The sequence below is a fragment of the Xyrauchen texanus genome, chromosome 29 (assembly GCF_025860055.1).
Source record: "Xyrauchen texanus isolate HMW12.3.18 chromosome 29, RBS_HiC_50CHRs, whole genome shotgun sequence".
NCBI classification, from domain to species: Eukaryota; Metazoa; Chordata; class Actinopteri; order Cypriniformes; family Catostomidae; genus Xyrauchen; species Xyrauchen texanus.
Window position 1 is genome coordinate 1,135,208 of NC_068304.1, and position 10,322 is coordinate 1,145,529.

The following is a 10,322-nucleotide window of genomic DNA, read 5'->3' on the forward strand; positions in this document are numbered from 1 at the left end:
TTTCACTTAAAATTTTTAAATGACTTTTTATTTTAATATTTGGATATTTATTTGACATTCTTCATCTGGAACTCTTCACTTCTGCAGTAGACAGTGTGTTTCAAAAGCATAGAAAATTTGTTATAGTAAAATAATAAATAATAATCATTTCACCATGAAACATGACATCCCCGTTCAGTCGCAAGGATTTAATTTATGAATGATCTTTTCGTTTAGAAATTAGATTACTTACAACAATATTAACATTACCAGATGTACCCCTAACACTTCAAAAGGACAGACATAATAATAATTTCCCAATTTTTCCTTCCTTCCACCATGTAACACTGAGCAAACGGCATACAACCCTAACCCTAAAGACCAACAACTTCAAACAAAATAATAACTCCAGTTGTTACATGACAGCGAATGCCATATCAAACATATGTAACCTGATTTTGGCATGAGTAAGGTTTGCAAACCCTTAAATAAATAATAAATGTATTATTCAACTATATCAGTGTTTCCCAACCACTGTGCCGCTACACACTAGTGTGCCGTGGAAAATGATCAAATTCCACAAAATAAATAAATGCATGAAAAAAATAAATACATTTCAGGGATCCAAACTCCTCACCTTTTGGAGAAATTCAAATTTTTTTCTCTGAATTCTCATGAATAGCAATGATTAATGTGCAAAAGTAAGGGTCTACGTGTAAATGGTCATCACATGACTCGAGTCAGCACTGCAGAATACATTGAAGTCTATGAAATGAGTGATATTTATACGAGTAAAGGGTCATCACATGACTCGTGTCAGCGCTGCAGAATACATTGAAGTCTATGAAGTGAGTGATATTTATACGTGTAAAGAGTCATCACATGACTCACGTCAGCGCTGCAGAATGCATTGAAGTCTATGAAGTGAGTGATATTTATACGTGTAAAGGGTCATCACATGACTCGCGTCAGCGCTGCAGAATACATTGAAGTCTATGAAGTGAGGGATATTTATACGTGTAAAGGGTCATCACATGACTCGCGTCAGCGCTGCAGAATACATTGAAGTCTATGAAGTGAGGGATATTTATACGTGTAAAGGGTCATCACATGACTCGCGTCAGCGCTGCAGAATACATTGAAGTCTATGAAGTGAGGGATATTTATACGTGTAAAGGGTCATCACATGACTCGTGTCAGCGCTGCAGAATACATTGAAGTCTATGAAGTGAGGGATATTTATACAGGTAAAAGGTCATCACATGACTCGTGTCAGCGCTGCAGAATACATTGAAGTCTATGAAGTGAGGGATATTTATACATGTAAAGGGTCATCACAAGACTCGTGTCAGCGCTGCTGAATACACTGAAGTCTATGAAGTAAGTGATATTTATACGTGTAAATGGTCATCACATGACTCGTGTCAGTGCTGCAGAATACATTGAAGTCTATGAAGTAAGTGATATTTATACGTGTAAATGGTCATCACATGACTCGAGTCAGTGCTGCAGAATACATTGAAGTCTATGAAGTGATTTCACACGTTTCTGCTTCACCAACAATGTCTTTGAGAGTACTAAAAACTTTTTCAAGATGGCGCTCGTAAAGCGAGTGGGTGCTCATGTTTATGTCCAGCTCTTGTTTGAGCTGACTGCAGCATTTTCTCTGTTGGGGATTTGATCCTCCAGAGAAACCAAGCAAAAGTGATCGAAGTGCCTGTTTGGTATTACAACAACGAGAAAGCTTACGATTGTTGTCAATATGGAAGATATTAAAAAACCTCTGGCCTCAATCCAACTAGAGGTCGGTAAAATTGCAACGCAACAAACGGAGATCCTGCAGCTCACGAAACAGGTGAATTTACTACAGGCTCAGGTGAGCGGCTATGAAGTTAAACTAAAGAAGAAAGACGATCAGATCAAGGAACTGGAAAAGAGATTGGATGATGTAGAGCAATATTACTGTATGGATGATCTGATTATCTCTGGATTGAAAACACGACACCGTGCTTATTCCAATGTCGCTGCGGGAAACAATGCTGATGACACAACTGCTGAGACGGAGACCCTGGAATTCCAGGTTATCCAATTCTTCGGTAGTAAGGAGATTCCCATTCGCAGTAATCAGATCTCGGCCTGTCATACACTCCCTCGAAATAATAAAAATAGTCCTACCACACCGGCCATCATAATTCGCTTTGTCAACATAAAGGACAAGATCGTCTTGTTGCAACAGGGGTTCAAGTTAAAAGGCACGGGAGTGTTTGTGAATGAACATTTAACGAGGAAGAACGGGAATATTGCTTATGCAGCGCGGCAACTGAAAAAGGCTAAAAAGATTAAAGCGACTTGGTCTCGGAATGGTAAAGTTTATATTCGAACGATTGGTGCAACACCAGAAGAGGAAAGAGCTGTGATGGTGAAGGAAATGGACGAACTGAACTTGTACAAATGATGATTAGAACTGAGTTACAACATGATCTGTGGATGGGCGGACCTATTACTTTATTTTTTTTATTTTTGGTGTCGTTGATTGTGGATGATGAGTATTTAATTCTTTGGGACAGATGGAATATTCAGTTAACATTGGTTATTAGTCCTTTTGATCTAGGAGGCCTTTTCAACCAGGAGACAGTCAGTTTTTCTCACGTGAGTCTGTGTCGATTTTTTTGCCAGTTTAATTTTTATGGCTTCTATTGACTTGCCCATCTTTGACGATAACTCTTTTATTTTTAATCCGTTTGAGCAGAATATAGACAGTTGTGGCATTTACGATAGTTTCTTTAATCCTGATGTAAATCAACCTAATTTAAACTTATTAAAACTGTCTTGTAACTATTACTCTGAAGGGCAAGTAAACTCACTGTATCAAACTATAAAATCTAAAAATCTTTTCTCTACTTTCCATTTGAATATTCATAGTATGTCTAAAAATTATGACGAATTGAGAATTTTCCTGTCTACCTTAAGTTTTTCCTACTCAGTCTTGGCTTTTTCTGAGACTTGGCTGACTGATGATGTATTTTCTTTATTCCCCTTACCTAATTATTTATCATTTCATTCTTGTAGAAAAAACAAAAGAGGAGGGGGTGTCTCTTTATATGTTTTGAATTCCTTTGATGCTGGTGCTAGGGATGATCTTAGTACAGAATTTGATACTACTAATACAGAGTCTATATTTATTGAAATTCCAAATTGTCAGCAATTCAATGGTAAGAGCATTTTGATTGGATGTATCTATAGACCACCAGATTCAGACCATAACACATTTATTGATGCACTTCAATCAACACTTGAGTCAATAACCAAAGAAAGTAAATTATGTTTTTTACTTGGTGATTACAATATTAATTTACTTAAATGTGATTTACCACAAACAGTTGATTTCTTAAATGCACTCCATTCTTTTAATTGTTTTCCTCTTATTACTAAACCGTCTAGAATCACCTCCTCATCTGCTACTCTCATTGATAATATTTTGTTTAATTCTTATAATTTTGAGGTCACTTCAGGCCTCCTGAAGTGTGATGTTTCTGATCACTTTCCTGTCTGTCAGTTTATCCAATCCCGCCAACTATTGTCTAGCTATCTTAAGAATGGGCCAAATAAATATAGTAATTTCTCTAGAAATAACATTGATCATTTTAAGTCTGTCATTGGCAATATCATATGGGAGGAGGTACTTGTGTCACAAGATGTTAACAGTGCATATAGTTTATTCTTAAAGTCTTTTAATATGGCCTTGGATTTATCATTTCCATTGACGAGCACAAAATCTGGAAATAAATACTCTAAGGGGAAGCCGTGGATATCTGATGAACTAAAAAAGCTTTCCCGGAAAAAAAATAAACTTTATAGGAGGTCTATTCTTAATCCTTCTTCAATTAATATTGAAATTTATAAGAAATGTAAAAACCAATTTACATCTTTAGTAAGAAAAGCAAAGAAAGCATATTATTCTAATCAATTTGCACAAGCTTCTAAAAATATTAAGACAACATGGCTCCTTATTAATCATTTATTGAACCGCACTAAATCTCCATTTACTGCCCCTGTTGTAATGAACAGTGAGAAGGGGATTCTCTCTAACCCTGTTGATATTGCTAATGGCTTTAATGATTTCTTTATATCGGTTGGTTCTGATCTAGCATCTAACATTAATGATTCGAATATACATCCATGTTCTTTAATCAAAGGTCAATATTCTCCATTTTATAATTTTGACCCACCAACTGTTCAAGAGGTTCGGAATATTATTTTATCACTTAAAAATGCAGCCCATGGTCATGACGGCATTAAAAGTGTTCTTATTAAAGAGACAATTGACTACATTATTAAACCTCTCACTCATATTCTCTCACTGTCTCTGAGAACTGGAATTGTCCCTCAGAATTTGAAAGTTGCTAGGGTTATACCAATTTTCAAGACCGGTGATTCCAAGGAATTTAGTAATTATAGGCCAATATCAATTCTCCCGTGTATATCGAAAATCTTAGAAAGACTTGTCTATTCGAGATTATTTAATCACCTGGATGCCAATAATATTTTATACAAACATCAATATGGTTTTCGGAAGCTGACACTCTACTGAGCATGCCCTTATTCAACTTGTGAATTATATTTCTTCAGCTCTTGATAATAAAAAATTTGCTCTTGGAGTCTTCCTGGACTTGAGTAAGGCATTTGATACGGTCAGTCACAATATTTTGATTGCCAAACTTAGTAGATACGGAGTGGAGGATGTTGCCTTGAGATGGTTTAGAAGCTACTTAGTTAATAGAGAGCAATATGTTTACCTGGAAGGCTATACCTCAATGAAGTCACAAATTATGATTGGGGTCCCTCAAGGATCAATTTTGGGGCCTCTTTTATTTTTAATTTATATTAATGATATTGCTACGACTTGTACCAAACTCCTCCCAGTTCTATTCACAGATGATACAAATCTTGTAGCTTCTCACCAAGACTTCAATACTTTAATAAAAATGGTCAATGAGGAACTATCATATATTATGGAATGGTTCCAATGGAACAAACTTACTCTTAATATAAAAAAATGCAACTTTATGATTTTTTTGTAATATCAACAAACATTACCCTATAGAATTATCTAAGATCTTTATTAACAATACTCAAATCGAATTGGTTCAGCATACCAGATTTTTGGGAGTCATAATAGATAGTGGTCTTAATTGGTCTAACCACATTAACTTTGTATCTAAGAGGTCAGCTAAAATGTTGGGTATATTGAGGAGGGTTTGTCCTTTAGTTCATTCTTCAGCATTTCTAACCTTATATTATAGTTTTTTGTTTCCATTCATTAATTATTGCAGTATTGTCTGGGCAGCTACCTATCCTACCTACCTGAAGAAATTAATAGTTATACAGAATAAATATCTCAGATTTATTTCTCATTCAAATAGATATGCACCCTCAGCACCCCTTTATAATAAATTTAAAGTTCTCCCTATTGATAAGGTAAATATTTATCAAACATGTTTACTTATGCATAAGTTTATATATAGGAAACAAGATCTACCAGACTCTTTTCAGAGTTTGTTTATCCCTATCTCACATGTACACTCATTTCAAACTAGACATAGCAATAATAATTTAGTCTTACCATACACACGAACTACAAGACATCAATTTAATATTTATTTTAGAGGTCCTAAGCTCTGGAGTGATTTAAGACCATCGTTGCGATCAATGTCCTCTTATTCAGCTTTTAAAAAGCATTTGAAGAGACAACTATTGCTAGCTTGATGCCTTTTATGTAGTTTTTTCTAGTTATTGTTTGCTTGTATTGAATTGCTTTCTATCGTTTGTTGTTTGTTTTTTTATTGTGTGTTTTGTTTTTTGTTTTTTTCTTCTTTTTTGATGTTTAGTCTGCATGTCTTATGAGTTAATAGGAGTAGGATGGTAACTCTGTACAAGCCTAGAGTGGCTTCGTTCCCTCCTTGCATTGTTCTGTACTTGTACTAAACATGCTAAACAAATAAACTAAACTAAACTACTAAGCAACAATAAATATATAAAAACTGTCCAAATTTGTGAAGAGACATTGAATGTCTCATAATTTATTTTAATTTAATATTACCTTATTGTTCAGGAGTATCAGAGACCCCAGTTATTGATCTCATTTAAATTCACCAAGAAAACGCTTCGACCTAAACATAAACGAGTAATTTTATTACTTTCTCTTCTCTCATCCAAATACATGTTTTCAATGTTTATTTTATTGTTTATTTCATATTTTCATGCTTATTGTGCACACCTCCTGCTTTTTTACATGGTAAACTCGTAAAATCACCCCTCTGTGACACTTTCTGTAACTCTTGTCATGTGGAGGGCAATGCGCCGCTTGACGCTGGTTTCAGCCTCCAGAACCAAATTAAAACTGCCAAGAGAAGTCGTCCATCCGAGACAAAGACACAAAATCTAAAGACATAATTATTCTCCCTTGATGCATTTGATTACGCACAGACGAGTTTAGGTCGATGTGGATCAGGAGGAAGATTTGAATTGTCGACTGAATTCTGTTCAGTTCATTTTTTACATGTTTTGTTCATATTTTAATCGTACTTGTTTTTGTAATATTGCGTTGTTTATATTTTATTGGCCTCCGCTGTCACTGCGGGTAAAAACATTCATCTGCTTCGTGTCTCTATTGTTTATCTGTTCTCTTCATAAATAAATAAATGCATAATGTGGTATATGCTCGTCCTGTATGTTCATGATTAAAAAATGAAAATATGAACGAAAATAAAAGCTATTAAATGCCGTATTTTCATTAAAATATGAACATTTAAATGACGGGTAATAATAGATTGTGACAGAATTTTTACCACCCTGTTTGTCAAAATGACGGACAATAAGAAAGTCTAACGCAAGCACTGTATGTGACTTGTTTTGTCCTTTTTTTTGCATAGCCGAATTTCAAACAATAGTAAACACGATACTAAGACGGAGAAAAAAAAATTCACAAGTTCTTGAAAAGGAAAAATATTGATGATGGTTAGCTTATGTGGGATAGTGGTGTGCCGTAGAATTTTTTAGTCGAAAAACTGCACCATGGCAGAAAAAAGGTTGGGAAACACTGAACTATATATATAGCAACAGAGAAAGCATTAAAAGCATAAAATTACATGTTTACTGATAGTGGCACCTGGTGGCCAAGTCTGGTACCACATGCATTTTTTTTAAGAGAGAAAAAAATATATTTTTGAAGAGAGAAAATATATATAATTTGAAGAGAGAAAAAAAAAATTAAGAGACAAAAAAAATTTGAAGAGAGAAAAATGTATTTAGGAAGAGAGAAAATCAATTCACTCTTTAAGGAAGGAACTGAGACACTATTCTCCATTGGTGTATGAGTGTGTGTGAATGGGACAGTGTAAAGCGCTTTGGTGACATAAGGTTAAAAAAAAGCGCTATATAAGTGCAGACCATTTACTATTTACCATTGTTTTTCACCGTTATTTATTTCATTATTTATTTCCACCTTGCGGTTCAGAGCTTCCATACACAACACCAGGCGCTCCTTAACCAGCATCAAGTTAATTCACCGCACCTGGTTTCCTGATATCAAACAGCACTGAAACCCCAAAACCAATTAAATGAGCTTATTTTCTTACGCCGCTTCTACAGCATTGGACTGATTTCTCCACTCCACAGCAGCAATGGAAACGTATTGTGCAACTGTCAGCAGGTGAATATTGCCATCAACCTCCTCATACTTCAATTAGGCGACCTGTTATCTAAATGCAACCAGTAAATCCAATTACAAATCCAAATTGTGCTGGTGAAAACTAGTTTCTTTACAAGCCAGCAACCCTTTTAGTGCAGATGGATTACTTTCTTTTTGTCTCCTTCAGGTGAAATTAATATACTGCATCATCTCATGTCTTAACTTTCACTAACTTGCAGTGCTTCATGAAGCATTCAGACCTCTTCATTTTATTTTATTTTACATTTTTGTTATGTGGCAGCCGTATGCTAAATTCACATCAATCTACACAATCCCCATAATGACAAGACAATAACCAGATTTTTGATAACTTTGCAAATGTATTTAAAAGAAAATGAAATAAAACATTGACTTACACTGGCAGCCAAAGGTTTGGAATAATGTACATATTTAGCTGTTTCTGAAGGAAATTGGTATTAAATTCACAAAAGTGGCATTCATCTGATCACAAAGTATAGTCAGGACATTACTGATGTAAAAAAACATCATTTTTGATCAAATCTAGACAGCAGCATCACTCCAAAACCTTATCCTCGAGTAATCATGCTAAATTGATCATTTGATACTAGAAAATCACTTGCTGTTATATCAAACACCGTTGAAAGATATTTGGTTCATTAAATGAAGCTTAACGTTGTCTTTGTGTTTGTTTTTGAGTTGCCACAGTATGAAATGGACTGGCATGTCTTAAGATCAATATTAGGTCAAAAATGGCAAAAAAGACACCTCACATGTCCTCAGCTGACAGCTTCATTGAATTCTACCCGCTCAACACCAGTTTCATGTACAACAGTAAAGAGAAGTCTCAGGGGTGCAGTTGATAATAAATTGTAAGGCTTATTCTTAGACGTTGATTTACAAATATAAGTGCTTAAATGGGTTTACTCACATTTAGGATGGATTGATGGCATTTGTGTCTTGGACAATCAATGTAAACCACATCTCAAACAAGCCCCAGTCAGAGACCATCCACCTCATCGCATATCTCAAATGAAATCGCATTGACTCGATGAAAATCCATAAATTAACCCATTTCCTCTTGAAATTAAAAATAACGAATATTGACGTGTGTGTATAATATATATAATCCGTTAACATTTCAAAAATTGTGTTGTAGTGTTTCATCACCCTTTGATACTCTCTTATGACTGTTTTTGTATATCCGTCTTGGATTAACGTTTGTGTTTCCCCTGCAGGTCTAGCTTTTTTCAGTTTCTCTTCCAAACCCAAACCTCTAAGTTTCCTCTCTTTGGTATGTTCCTGCTGCTCACTGTGGTTCTGTCCACTGAAGATCCACTATGTAACTACTGCTCCCTGCAGGCCAGAAACCGTCCGTGCCCCAACATCACAACTGAGTGCAGGCCACATGAGCGCTGCTACTCCAGCAGGGGATGCTATGGTCGAGTTCACGTGCTCTCTGGGCAGGGCTGTGTAGCACAGGAGCTCTGTGGCTCACGTCAAACACTCCTGTATATGGGTGTTCACTACAACGTCACCTACATGTGCTGCTGCCACAACTACTGCAATATACCCTCTACTGCAGACAACCTCTTCAAACAACTGCTTGGGGTTACCATCAGTCCTGCTGACAATAGCACAAATGCAAATCCTCTTGATCCCTGTCCAAAGGAATAAAAGTCTCTGACATTTTGTGTATAGACTATGGTTGTGATGTGAAAAGGACAGAAGTTCTTTGTGTGTGTGTGACATGAAAAAATGTTGCATGCATATGAAGGCTTGTATTAATAACATATGACAATTGTATTAATACCAAAGGGGCTGTAATAGACAATTCTCCACTTCTTTATAATGTATGCTGGTTTATCAGTCTGGGAACTGAAGAACTTGGTAATAAATCATGTTTGAGTCTGAAATTAAATAAATTTACTCTTTTGTCTTTCCTGTGAAGGATTGTCTCAGAATCTCCACCGTCCTAAATTCATCATATTCTTTCCAATGAATTGTGATAAATAATGTGATATAATCAGTAGTTCATAAAGTGAATCAGTGATTTATTACAGTATTTTAACTGTGGTTTGTGAAACAGTATAACTATATTCATCTTTAAAGTAATTCTTAAAAGAGATCTTCTCACTGGACATTCTGGCCTTCCTCATGCTCATAAAAGCAGCATGTGACAGGAGATGTTTAACCTCTTTAACCATTAGGCTTTTCCTCAGATTTAGTCCTGTAATTCAGGGATCACATCTGTACCTGTTCTGCGGGCTCTAACAACTGTGTGTGGAAGAACAGAACTGTGATATATATCTGTGTTTTGTTCTAATAGATAATTGTAGAATTATGTAGAAGATTGTAAACCTTTAAAGATGACGTCAGTTCATTTGTATGATATAATTGTTAGCTGTTTTTGCAATGCTTGTTAGTTCTGATTAGATTCGAGGCCTGATCGCTGAGCTCACTGCTGTACACATTTCTTCTGCCATTGGATGCACTGAGAACTTTCTCTTCAGTAAACTCTCTTCATTGATTGAAAACTTCAACTCTGTCTCCATCTCTTCATTGAACATACTGGTGTGAATTACTGCCCAAGCTGCTATCCCCAACACCTGTTTTCAACAGCTTTTTGACCAAC